Source organism: Moschus berezovskii, chromosome 5, assembly GCF_049115385.1.
Source record: "Moschus berezovskii isolate FMDL1 chromosome 5, NW_MosBer_1.0, whole genome shotgun sequence".
Lineage (NCBI taxonomy): Eukaryota > Metazoa > Chordata > Mammalia > Artiodactyla > Moschidae > Moschus > Moschus berezovskii.
Window position 1 is genome coordinate 97,396,745 of NC_142464.1, and position 14,551 is coordinate 97,411,295.

Genomic DNA, 14,551 nt, shown 5'->3' on the forward strand with positions numbered 1-14,551 from the left:
AGCAAAGTAATGTCTCTGCATTTTAATATGCTGTCTAGCTTGATCATAACTTTTCTTCCAAGGAGTAAGCATCTTTTAATTTCATGACTGCAATCACCATCTGCAGTGATTTTGGAGCCCCCAAAAATAAAGTCTGCCACTGTTTCCCCATCTATTTGTCATGAAGTGATGGGACCAAATGCTATGACCTTAGTTTTCTGAATGTTAAGGTTTAAGCCAACTTTTCCACTCTCCTCTTTCAGTTTCATCAAGAGGCTCTTTAGTTCTTCTTCACTTTCTGCCATAAGGGTGGTGTCATCTGCATATCTGAGGTTATTGATATTTCTCCCCGCAATCTTGATTTCAGCTTGGGCTTCTTCCAACCCAGTGTTTCTCATGATGTACTCTGCATATAAGTTAAATAAGCAGGGTGACAAGATACAGCCTTGACGTACTCCTTTTCCTATTTGGAACCAGTCTGTTGTTCCATGTCCAGTTCTAACTTCCTGACCTGCATACAGGTTTCTCAAGAGGCAGGTCAGGTGGTTTGGTATTCCCATCTCTTTCAGAATTTTCCACAGTTTATTGTGATCCACACAGTCAAAGGCTTTGGCATAGTCAATGAAGCAGAAACAGATGTTTTTCTGAAACTGTCTTGCTTTTTCGATGATCAACGGATGTTGGCAATTTGATTTCTGGTTCCTCTGCCTTTTCTAAAACCAGCTTGAACATCTGGAAGTTCACGTTTCGTGTATTGCTAAAGCCTGACTTGGAGAATTTTGAGCATTACTTTGCTAGCATGTGAGATGAGTGCAATTGTGCAGTAGTTTGAGCATTCTTTGGCATTCCCTTTCTTTGGGATTGGAATGAAAACTGACCTTTTGCAGTCCTGTGACCATTGCTGAGTTTTCCAGATTTGCTGACATTGAGTGCAGCACTTTCACAGCATCATCTTTAAGGATTTGAAATAACTCAACTAGAATTCCATCATCTCCACTAACTTTGTTCGCAGTGATTCTTCCTAAGGCCCACTTAACTTCACATTCCAGGATGTCTGGCTCTAGGTGAGTGATCATACAATTATGATTATCTGGATCATGAAGATCTTTTTCATACAGTTCTTCCATGTGTTCTTGCCACCTCTTCTTAATATTTTCTGCTATTGTGGTACATCAGTTTTTATGTTACATTTGACAATGTTTATTGAAGGCTTACTATGTGCTAGGAACTGCACTATGTGCCTTGCATGAATTATCCAATTAAATCCTTCCCTAGATAGGCATCTAAGAATTACTATTCCCTCATTTTAACAGATGAGGAAATTGAGGCTTGAGGAAGCGCTCCAGGTCACAGTAGGTTGTAGTAGCAAAATCTGAACTGTTGATTGGCTTCCTGACTGCAAGTACTGATAGACTTGTTTCCTGAGCAAGGACCTCACAGTAGAGTCAGGAAGACAAGGTGTGGGTGGTACAACAGGAAACAGAGGAGTGGATTAGCATATCATTTTTGTTGTTATTCAGTTGTGTCCAGCTCTTTGTGACCCCATCAACTGCAGTGCGCCAGGCTTCCCTCCCCATCACCATCTCCCAGAGTTTGCTCAGACTTGTGTCCATTGAGTCAGTGACACTATCCATCTCATCCCCTGTCATCCCCTTCTCCTCCTGCCTTCAAGCTTTCCCAGCACCAGGGTCTTTTCCAAAGAGTTGGCTCTTTGCATCAGGTGGCCAAAGTATTGGAGCTTCAGCATCCGTCTTTCCAATGAATATTCAGGGTTGATTTCCTTTAGGATTGACTGCTTTGATCTCCTTGCTGTCCTCGGCATTTGGAATCTCCCGAGTCTTACCTCTAACTTAGGTGCATCCACCCTCACATGGGAGTGAACCATCTCCTCCCACCTGGGGACTCTAACACTTTCCTTCCACTAACAGTGGCTCACTGAGGACAAGCGTTGTATTTTATCATCTTTGTTCTCCTATATTCTCCATTCTAGCTCTCCAGGAGCTGGAACTGTTCCTGGCAGGTAGGAGACTTTTATTGAATATGTGTTGAATTAATTCTAGGACCTAGAATGATTTTTTAACCTACCTGCCTTTTTGAGTCAAAGAGTAAGTAGTATTTAGAATAACAAGAAGGAGCCTAAACTGTTTATCATGGGTTGCTCCTTCGAATAGAGATGCAAAAAACTATTATTTAAACTACAGATATTACCTAGGAGGGATAACATATCAAACAACAATTGGTCACTGGAATTGTCACCCAAATAGAATTTTTAGCCTTATAGAGTCTGAAAGAGCCTCAGGGGAAATGACACAGGAAGAGTAATTATGACGAAGGATAAAGACTTAGGGTAACAGGAAAGGAGAGAGCAACTTGTTAAAAAAAGGAAAAAGAAGTATGGGAAAATTATTTGATCAGTTCACTATTTTACCTGTGACTTTATTGTTTCTGGTTTCATACAAATATCATGCTTTTAAAGACAGGGCTAAAATTCTCTAACATGTGAAACTGAAACCCCTCGATTCCCCTTACCCGTAAGGTTTAACCTAACTGTTAAACTTCAGTCTAAAAGCTTCATTTTATATTTTGACATAAAATACATGATCTAACCTTCCTTTCTTAGCCCCTACCAAGAAACCAAAGCAGTTCTCAGAACTGTGCATTCCCATGGAGCTGAAAATTGCTTGTCTGGGGAAAATAGTAACAATCTCCCTCACACTCCACCTTCCTGGATTTATTTTCCTTAGTGCTCAAGAGCTGGACCCCTCCAATCTGTAAGTAAGAGCTACATACTACCCAGAACTTGTTTTGCCAAGAAGTCTGATTTTATTGTTAGAAATTGGCAGGCTTTCCCATACATGCACGTCTAATTCTTCCTCAGAAGACCACTGTTCTCATACAGACACTGTCTCAAAGCAGCATCGAGTGCGTTGTTATTACCTTTTGGTTAAATCAAAAGTCATGTTATACGATCCCAAAACAGTCCCATAAAAAACACCTTATGAGAAGAAGTGTGTAAGGAATATATTCTGGATTCAAGTACTGGGATATTTGGCAAAAGCTTGGACTTGTGGTGAAACTGGGAATGAAATATGAATAGTATTTGACTCTTGGCTATTGAAGCCTGGGGAAATCAATCCCAGAATCTCCAATTATTTTAAGCATACCTGAGACGGGTGGAAAAACCTAGGCTCTTTGCCTATAACAGACTGGTAAAGCCGGAGCTAGGTTTAGTGCTGCTTGACCACCTTCACTAATACCATTGTCTCCCTGTTTATCAAGGCACTTACCCAGTTTATCTCAAAGGCCAAGGTAACAGAACTCATCAAAAACATGCAGTGTGTCCCACTTGAGAACTTATCATACCTATGCTATTTTTTTTAATTCATAAAATTTAAATGCATCTTTCTCATTTTTCCAACTCTAATTTTTCTTGACGTTCAATCCAAGTAAACATTTTCTAAGGTTTTAAGGAAATATTTTCTCACCAAACTCAGACTATTTTGCACATAGGAAAAGAAGTGAAATTCAAAACACTGGGTTTCATCTTTTCTTTATTTGGCTTCATGACTGCTTAGGGAATAATAAAAAGCCATGCTACAAGTGTTTATTTCCTGCACTGCCAAATCACAGTGCTGCATTGTTAAGTGAATGGTGGAGTCTGTGTTAATTAAAGTTTAGAAGACAAATTTTAAAACCTTGAAAATATTATTGTTAATGTTCAGTTCCATAAAATACACCAGAAATGCAAGGAATGATTTTGAAGAGTAGGCTGTCTTATTAAAAGATGCAGTTATTCACTTTTTATATGCATATAAACTTTGTTTAAGTTTGACTTACATTTCTTTCCTCCACTGAGTTCAATTTTTAAGTGTATATTGCCTAAGCCTGTATGTGGGCCAATTTTATTCATTCTGATACTCCTAATTCTATTGAAATTTGTATTAAGGTTTTCCGGAGAAACAAACCAATAGAAGGTTTTATCCAACTTATATTTGTATTTTTATCACATAAAGGCATTGATTCATATGATTATAAGGTTAAGAAGTCCCATGATCTGCACTCTGCTGCAGACTCATAAGAGTCTGGTGAGAGTTCCGGTCTGAAAGCTGGTAGGCTTGAGACCCAGAGAAACCTATGTTTTAATTCAAGTCCAAAGACAGGAAAAGGACGATTGTCCCAGCTTAGAGCTCAGGTAGGAAAAGTTCCCTGTTATTTTTGGGAATCATCAGTCTTTTTGTTCTGTTCAAGTCTCTATATTGAATGAGGGCCACCCACTTAGGGAGGGCAACCTGCTTTTTTCCGTCTACTAATTTCAGTTGTGTGTGCATGCATGCTTGCTCTGTCTAGTCTGGCTCTTTCCGACCCCATTAATTATAGCCCGCCAGGTTCCTCTGTCTGAGGAACTTTCCAGGCAAGAATACTGGAATGGGTTGCCATTTCCAAATGTAAATATCATCAAAAACACCCTCACAGACACATCCAAAACATGTTTGACCAAATACCTGGGTATCCTGTGGACCAGTCAAGTTGACACACGAAGCTAACCATAACGTAATCTGAGCATATCCTTCAATGCAGTTGTTTTTCTTCTCCAAATTCTGATTCTCCAAGCATAGTGAAGGAAAATGGAAGGAGGCCAAAGGGACCACAACTAAGGATGGTCTTCCCGTTTCTAAATCCTAGAAAATCATGTGAAAGCACTTTCCACTGTTTGTAAACATTCTCAATGTCAGTTCAGCTGTGTTTTTGTCTTTTCTGCAAAACATGAAATGCTTTCTCAGCTACCCATCTATGCAACAATGGCACAGGTGCCCAGAGGGTTTTATATGTACAAGTTTCATTACATGATTAGCTCCTTGATCTAATCTAACCCATCCTCTAAGAGATTCTCTCAATCACCTGCTCCTGTTCCCAACCAGACCAAACAGTCTGAACAATCCAACCTATTCAGGGCCTTCTAATAATTATAACAATTATGGGCACGCATTCTACCTTTGGGGTCTGTTTTTATTTTTCAAGTCAAAGATGATGTCAGTTCTTTAATTTGACTCTGATTGAAAATCCCATCATAGTGCCAATGCCCAACACAATTAATCGAACACTGCTTTTCTGGTCAGTTTCTTGCATTAAGTTAAATGCCTTAAAATGGCTTAAAATAAATTGGATGTGGATAATAAACAATAGCCAAGAAACTATCACTTCGAAGAAGAAAAGAACTTAAAGTCACTGAGAGCCAGAATCAAGAGTTCTTATTCTACATTTACATGAAAAATGACAGTTTGTTGCTAATTTCTATATGTTAAAGATACCAAGGAGCCTTCTATTCTCACTAAAAGTAAATGATGTAATCTGTATGATTCCATTTGATAAAATGCATCTGAATCACAATATATCACATAATGCTGAAACTGAACAGAAGAGGGAAGGCACCACTGTCAGCCTCCCCATGGCACAGAAGCCCAATCTTCTCTTAGGTTCATAGTTGCTCCTAACACTCATATCATGCTTCTGTGTATCAACAATGCTTCCAAACACATTACATCTATCAGTTCATTTATCTTCAGGACAATTCTATGAGATATTACTTTCATTTCTATTTCACTCAGGAGGCAAAAGAGGCAGAAGGAGGTAAGTAATTCACGTAAGTCACGCAGGTAGTTTGTCTAAGAGATGAGACTTAACCCAGGGAGTATGATTGCAAAGATCAAAATATTTGCCTAACTGCCTATTCCCTTTCTATCATACATAACACATGGCAGTTCTAGTCTAACATACAGTTCAAGTTAGGCTACTACCTTTGATCTGCATATGAAATATTAGCAAAGTTTCGTTTCCTTCTTAACTTTTAGGTAAAGAAGTATAAGCAGGAATGATGTTCTGTTTCTGCACTCCCGCGTGTTATCCTTGGGAGTGTGTATGCCTTTTGGAGTCCTCTGGATAAGATATCAAGCTCTCCTCCACTCTGACAACACTCTTGCTGCCTGTGAGATACCTTGAATTCCTTTTCTGGAAATGCTGAAAACTTTTAGTCTTTTTATTATTTCTTTGATTTTTATTCTTCATATAACCAATAATCCTTCCAGCATTTATGCATTTCTTTTAAAGCAACATAAGTTGGAAACCTATGAGAGAGGAGGTGGAATTAATCAATGCTTCTGAATGCTGTCCATGTTGTGTATTATAGCTCATTGAATTAATAAGCATTTGGCCAATCAAAATAAGCCTTTAAAAATTAAGCAAAATCTAGCATTTTTCTCCTCCTCTGTTCATATCTTCAATAATTCTCTTTATTCTTGACCTACTATATAGCACAGGGAACTCTGCTTAATATTATATAACAACCTAAATGGGAAAAAAAATTGAAAAAGAATACATATATGTATATGGGTAGTTGAATCACTTTGCCTTACACCTGAAACTAACACAACATTATTAATCAACAACAATGCAAAATAAACAGCCTAAAAAAATAATAGTAATTCTCTTGATTCTTAACTAAACTTTCTGGTTTTAGATTTTTTATTTTTCCTAGATAAAACTTGGTGAATTTTCAGTTCAGTTCAGTTCAGTCACTCAGTCGTGTCCAACTCTCCGTGACCCCATGAATCACAGCACGCCAGGCCTCCCTGTCCATCACCAACTCCCAGAGTTCACTCAAACTCATGTCCACAGAGTCGGTGATGCCATCCAGCCATCTCATTCTCTGTCATCCCCTTCTCCTCCCGCCCCCAACCTTTCCCAGCATCAGACTCTTTTCCAGTGAGTCAACTCGTCACATGAGGTGACCAAAGTATTGCAGTTTCAGCTTTAGCATCAGTCCTTCCAATGAACACCCAGGATCGATCTCCCTTAGAATGGACTGGTTGGATCTCCTTGCAGTCCAAGGGACTCTCAAGAGTCTTCTCCAGCACCACAGTTCAAAAGCATCAATTCTTCGGCAATCAGCTTTCTTCACAGTCCAACTCTCACATCCATACATGACCACGGGAAAAACCATAGCCTTGAAGGTCAGGAAGCAACAGTCAGAACTGTACATGGAACAACAGACTGGTTCCAAATAGGAAAAGGAGTACGTCAAGGCTGTATATTGTCGCCTTGCTTATTTAACTTATATTCATGAGGAACACTGAGCTGAAAGAAGCACAAGCTGGAATCAAGATTGCTGGGAGAAATATCAATAACCTCAGATATGCAGATGACACTACCCTTATGGCAGAAAGTGAAGAGGAACTCAAAAGCCTCTTGATGAAAGTAAAAGAGGAGAGTGAAAAGATTGGCTTGAAGCTCAACATTCAGAAAACAAAGATCATGTCATCTGGTCCCATCACTTCATGGTGAATTTTACCTTCCAACAATTTGACCTGCTCTTGACAGTGCTTCCCAGATTTCAAATGGATGGAAATAACTTTAGGGTCTCTGCTTACTTGACAATAAGTCCATTTCTTTAAGAACTACTTCCTATACCACAGACTTCCCTGGTGGCTCAGATGGTAAAGTGTCTGCCTACAATAGGTGAGAACTGGGTTCAATCCCTGGGCCGGGAAGATCTCCTGGTGAAGGAAATGGCAACCCACTCTAGTACACTTGCCTGGAAAATCTGATGGATGGAGAAGCCTGGTAGGCTACAGTCCATGGGGTTGCAAAGAGTCGGACACGATTGAGCGACTTCACTTTCACTTTTCCCATACCACACACACCCCTCCCAAGCACACACAACTGACCCTAACTAGGCTAAACATATTTTTCTCAGGAGTGTGGAGTAAAGGCTTAGAGATAGCTAATTAGCTTCCGCTACATGACCTGAACCTAGATAATGCCAACCTGAGAACCAGGGGTAGCCATCCACCCCACACACAAAGAAAAGCAGATAATTTCACTTGACAGAAAAGAATAAAGCAGTATAGTGAATAAATCAGAGACCAGAGACTGAAGGGGAAAAGTATTGCTTAAGATAAGATGTACTTTTTGTTTCTATCCCAGTATATTAGGAGATCCCCAAATAGCTTTCTTAGGAGATACCCAAATATCTTCCCTGAGATACCCAAATATTTTTCCAATAAATATTACTTGATGTTGTTGACTTTTAAAATTACTTCAGATTAGTCTCCTTTTTCATTAAAAAGTAATATTATAATGTGTTTCCCATTTCAGTTCAGTTCAGTTCAGTCGCTCAGTCGTGTCCGACTCTTTGCGACCCCATGAACCACAGCACGCCAGGCCTCCCTGTCCATCACCAACTCTCGGAGTTCACTCAAACTCATGTCCATCGAGTCGGTGATGCCATCCAGCCATCTCATTCTCTGCCGTCCCCATCTCCTCCTACCCCCAATCCCTTCTAGCATCAGACTCTTTTCCAGTGAGTCAACTCGTCGCATGAGGTGGCCAAAGTATTGGAGTTTCAACTTTAGCATAAGTCAGTCCAATGAACACCCAGGATTGATCTCTTTTAGAATGGACTGGTTGGATTTCCTTGCAGTCCAAGGGACTCTCAAGAGTCTTCTCCAGCACCACAGTTCAAAAGCATCAATTCTTCGGCGCTCAGCTTTCTTCATAGTCCAACTCTCACATCCATACATGACCACGGGAAAAACCATAGCCTTGACTAGACAGACCTTGGTTGGCAAAGTAATGTCTCTGCTTTTTAATATGCTATCTAGGCTGGTCATAACTTTCCTTCCAAGGAGCAAGCGTCTTTTAATTTCATTGCTGCAATCAGCATCCACAGTGATTTTGGAGCCCAAAAAAATAAAGTCTGACACTGTTTCCACTGTTTCCCCATCTATTTCCCATGAAGTGATGGGACCAGTTGCCATGATCTTTGTTTTCTGAATGTTGAGCTTCAAGCCAACCTTTTCACTCTCCTCTTTCACTTTCATCAAAAGGCTTTTGAGTTCCTCTTCCCTTTCTGCCATAAGGGTGGTGTCATCTGCATATCTGAGGTTATTGATATTTCTCCCAGCAATCTTGATTCCAGCTTGTGCTTCTTCCAGACCAGCGTTCCTTATGATGTACTCTGCATAGAAGTTAAATAAGCAGGGTGACAATATACAGCCTTGACGTACTCCTTTTCCTATTTGGAACCAGTCTGTTGTTCCATGTCCAGTTCTGACTGTTGCTTCCTGACCTGCATACAGGTTTCGCAAGAGGCAGGTCAGGTGGTCTGGGATTCCCATCTCTTTCAGAATGTTCCACAGTTTATTGTGATCCACACAGTCAAAGGCTTTGGCATAGTCAATGAAGCAGAAATAGATGTTTTTTCTGGAACTCTCTTGCTTTCTCCATGATCCAGCAGATGTTGGCAATTTGATCTCTGGTGCCTCTGCCTTTGCTAAAACCTGCTTGAACATCTGGAAGTTCATGGTTCACATATTGCTGAAGCCTAGGTTGGAGAATTTTGAGCATGTCTTTACTAGCGTGTGAGATGAGTACAATTGTGCGGTAGTTTGAGCATTCTTTGGCATTCCCTTTCTTTGGGATTGGAATGAAGACTGACCTTTTCCAGTCCTGTGGCCACTGCTGAGTTTTCCAAATTTGCTGGCATATTGAGTAGAGCACTTTCACAGCATCATCTTTCAGGATTTGAAATAGCTCAATTGGAATTCCATCCCCTCCACTAGCTTTGTTTGTAGTGATGCTCTCTAAGGCCCAGTTGACATCACATTCCAAGATGTCTGGCTCCAGGTGAGTGATCATGCCATCATGATTATCTTCATCGTGAAGATCTTTTTTGTACAGTTCTTCTGTGTATTCCTGCCACCTCTTCTTAATATCTTCTGCTTCTGTTAGGTCCATACCATTTCTGTCCTTTATCGAGCCCATCTTTGCATGAGATGTTCCCTTGGAATCTCTAATTTTCTTGAAAAGATCTCTTGTTTTTCCTATTCTGTTTTTTTCTCTATTTCTTTGCATTGATCCCTGAAGAAGGCTTTCTTATTTCTCCTTGCTATTCTTTGGAACTCTGCATTCAGATGCTTATATCTTTTCTTTCCTCCTTTGCTTTTTGCTTCTCTTCTTTTCACAGCTATTTGTAAGGCCTCCTCAGACAGCCATTGTGCTTTTTTGCATTTCTTTTCCATGGGGATGGTCTTGGTCCCTGTCTCCTGTACAATGTCACGAACCTCCATCCAGAGTTCATCAGGCACTCTATCAGATCTAGATCCTTAAATCTATTTCTTACTTCCACTGTATAATCATAAGGGATTTGATTTATGTCATATCTGAATGGTCTAATGGTTTTCCCTACTTTCTAATGGTTTTCCCTACTTTCTTCAATTTAAGTCTGAATTTGGCAATAAGGAGTTCATGATCTGAGCCACAGTCAGCTCCTGGTCTTGTTTTTGCTAACCGTATATAGCTTCTCCATCTTTGGCTGCAAAGAATATAATCAATCTGATTTTGGTGTTGACCATCTGGTGATGTCCATGTGTAGAGTCTTCTCTTGTGTTGTTGGAAGAGGGTATTTGCTATGACCAGTGCGTTCTCTTGGCAAAACTCTATTAGCCTTTGCCCTGCTTCATTCCGTGTTCCAAGGCCAAATTTGCCTGTTACTCCAGGTGTTTCTTGACTTCCTACTTTTGCATTCCAGTCCCCTATGATGAAAAGGACATCTTTTTTGGGTGTTAGTTCTAAAAGGTCTTGTAGGTCTTCATAGAACTGTTCAACTTCAGCTTCTTCAGCATTACTGGTTGGGGCATAGACTTGGATTACTGTAATATTGAATGGTTTGCCTTGGAAACGAATAGAAATCATTCTGTCGTTTTTAAGATTGCATCCAAGTACTGTATTTCGGACTCTTGTGTTGACCATGATGGCTACTCCATTTCTTCTAAGGGATTCCTGCCCACAGTAGTAGATATAATGGTCATCTGAGTTAAATTCACCCATTCCAGTCCATTTTAGTTCACTGATTCCTAGAATGTCGACGTTCACTCTTGCCATCTCCTGTTTGACCACTTCCAATTTGCCTTGATTCATGGACCTAACATTCCAGGTTCCTATGCAATATTGCTCTTTACAGCACCGGACCTTGCTTCTATCACCAGTCACATCCACAACTCGGTATTTGTTTCGCTTTGGCTCCATCCCTTCATTCTTTCTGGAGTTATTTCTCCACTGATCTCCAGTAGCATATTGGGCAACTACCGACCTGGGGAATTCCTCATTCAGTATCCTATCATTTTGCCTTTTGATACTGTTCATGGGGTTCTCAAGGCAAGAATACTGAAGTGGTTTGCCATTCCCTTCTCCAGTGGACCACATTCCGTCAAGCCTCTCCACCATGACCCTTCCGTCTTGGGTGGCCCCACACGGCATGGCTTAGTCTCATTGAGTTAGACAGGGCTGTGGTCCATATGCTCAGATCAACTAGTTTTTGTGATTATGATTTCAGTGTGTCTGCCCTCTAATACCCCCTCCTAATACCTACCGTCTTATTTGGGGTTCACTTACCTTGGTCGTTTAGTCAATTCATGGCCTGACGAGACCACTTCTATACCAGCTAAGAAAAATACTCTGTTTAGTAAAAATTTCACCCAATGTATGCTGACACGCTATAATTAACCCAATCTATTAGCACAATCACAGTGACTGGCAGTATACAAAAGATAACACTTGGTTACCCTCAAAGTGCCAGGATATGCAGTAGCTTAAGGAGAAAAGAATATTTAACAAAAAAGAGAAAAACTGATGTGATCAAACTGTGATGATGATGGAGTGTGGCAGCTATGTTCAGAATCATTCAAGGCTTCATTAGTAATCCGGGACTGTATCCTATAACCAATGGCAATGCAGTGTAGACTGAATTATACTGTGTGTTGTATTAGCCGCTCAGTAGTATCCAACTCTTTTTGACCCCGTGGACTGCAGCCCACCAGGCTCCTCTGTCCATGTGATTTTCCAGGCAAGAATACTGGAGTGGGTTGCCATGCCCTCCTGCAGGGGATCTTTCCAACCCAGGGATCGAACCTGGGTCTCCCACACAGCAGGTAGATTCTTTACCATCTGAGCCACCAGGGAAGCCTGAATCCCAGTGGCTTAAGGAAAAAATTTTCATTTTTAATCCATGCTGTATCTCCATTGCAGGTTGACAGGGACTATTCTCCCCAGAGTCACTCAAAAATCGAGGTGAAGGAAACCTGAATGACTAGATAACTTCACCATCAGGAATGTGCTGACAGCACAGTCCCCACAGCAAAGGAAATGCATCTGATGAGTTAGACTCCAGTTTTTCTATTCTGTTGCCTAAAACTGACACATCACTTCTGCCCACAGTCAGTTGGCTACAACCAGTCACATGGCCTCCCTAACTCTTGATGTTCAGTTGCAAAGTCACGTCTGACTCTTTGCAATCCCATAGACTGCAGCACACCGGGCTTCCCTGTCCTTCACTATTTCCCAGAGTTTGCTCATACTCATGTCCATTGAGTCAGTGATGCTGTCCAACCATCTCATTTTCTGTCTTCCTTCTCCTCCTGCCCTCAATCTTTCCAAGCATCAGGGTCTAAATCTAGGAAGCTAATAATTATTAGGGAGCAGATGGAGGGTTTAGTGAACTCCAGCTACATGAACAGTTTTGAATCTTTTAAAGATCCCCTTGTCTGCCGAGTAAAGAATAGGAACCAACATAGATGTGATGAAACCAGACAATAGTTGAGGTCCATCTAAGAGTGAGAAATGATAGTGATTTGTAATGAAGATGAAAAATATAAGGATTTGATCTGCATTTTAAATGTAAAACTCAAAATCTAGAGACTTGATTGTAGAAGTTGAGGGAGAGGGAAGAATCAAATATACTTTCTAAGATCTTGAAATGAGCAATTGAGTAGTGGTAAAAAAAGGAAATTTTTGAGGGGAAAAATGAATTTCATTTCAGAAAATATAAATCTTAATTTCCTGGAGATATCCAAGTAAAAATGTCAAGTGCTTTGTAAGATAAAGCCATTTCTGTAGGTAACTTCTCATTAATTTATTAAATAGAATATGTGGGGTAGGGGCCTTCCCTGGTGTTTCAGTGGTTAAGAATCGCCTATCAATGCAAGGGACACGGGTTTATTCCATGGTCCAGGAAGATCCCACATGCCATGTGGCACCTAAGCCCGAGTACCACAACTACTGAGCCAGTGTTCCCGAGCCCACAAGCTGCAACTACTGAAGCCCGCATGCCTAGAGCCTGTGCTCTGCAGTAAGAGAAGCCACTGCAATGAGAAGCCCATGCACCACAACTAGAGTAGCCCCGTCTCAACACAGCTACAGAAAGCCTGCATGTGCAGCACCAAAGACCCAGCACAATCAAAAAAAGAAGAAGAAGAGAATTTAGTGAATTACTCTCTTCAAGCTTAGTGGTCTTCAGTTTGGTATTAATCAAATGCAATTCAATTCAATAAATATTATGTGAATATGTTTAAGTCTTTTATGCAGTACTGAGGTTCTTATTTTAATTGATTCATTGAGCATACTTTCTAGAAGCCAAAAATAATGTGTACTCAGTATAAGCAATATAAAGCATTACAGAGTAATGGATAGCATTTTTATCATAATAATAATTGTACTTAACTCATATTAAAAAATAATAACAAAGGATCAAGATAATTTTATGAGATGTTATACTTCAATGGAAAGATAATGTCTAAAGTGTCCAGCAGCTCAGTTTTACTATCTTGACACATACAGGAAGACCTCATTGTGATGCAAGGAAAGAAGGACTGAACTAAGATTTCCTAATCTGAGCCTTAGACTTGGCTATATTGCTCAACATTTATCACTTTCTAATTAATTATCTGAATCTCAGTGCTTTTTCTATAAAGTGAATATAAGAAAAAGATGGCATGGCCTGGACCAGTGGTTTATGAACATATATCACACAGATTATAGCTGGTTAATAAGTAAACTCTACTCCCATGTGACAAAATGAGGGAAACTATAATGCAATTTTTTCATGAAGTTAATTTATTTAATATTAATAGAAAGGATTATCCCACATAGTGATAATAACTGTTTTTTATCTTTTTACCATTAAATATACTTTCTTTCATGAAATGATGGTGATAATAAGTATAAATTTTCCTTTTGTTGGCTTAATTAGAAAATTAAAAATTCTTAATCTATTAATCCTATTACAGCTCTCAACTTTGTCAATGATATTGATACATAAACCTCTGCATCTAGCCATGAAGAAACTGCAGTGACTAAATTTACCCTGTCTCAAGAAACAACTAGGAAACTAGACAGAATATGTCAACAACTGCTTTCAGACATTGGAGAACAGACAGTACACCACTGAGATCTCTGATAGAACAGAAATGAATTAAATAAGCCCTAGTTTCCTGCCTGGAAAAGTCTCCATGCCTCAGCACAGGGAAAGGAAGCACAAACAGAGCCCCACCATACCAAATTGAGGAAATAAAGATCAGAATATGAGAAGGTGAAAGCATTTAGAATTTGTGGGACAGAGTACAGAATAGGAGGGAGTTCATCTTAAATCTTTTGTTGACTATTGGTCTGGGCCTACAAGGATTCACACTCCATAGTGAAAGTATCATTTGCTCAGTCATGTCCAACTCTTTGTGACCCCATG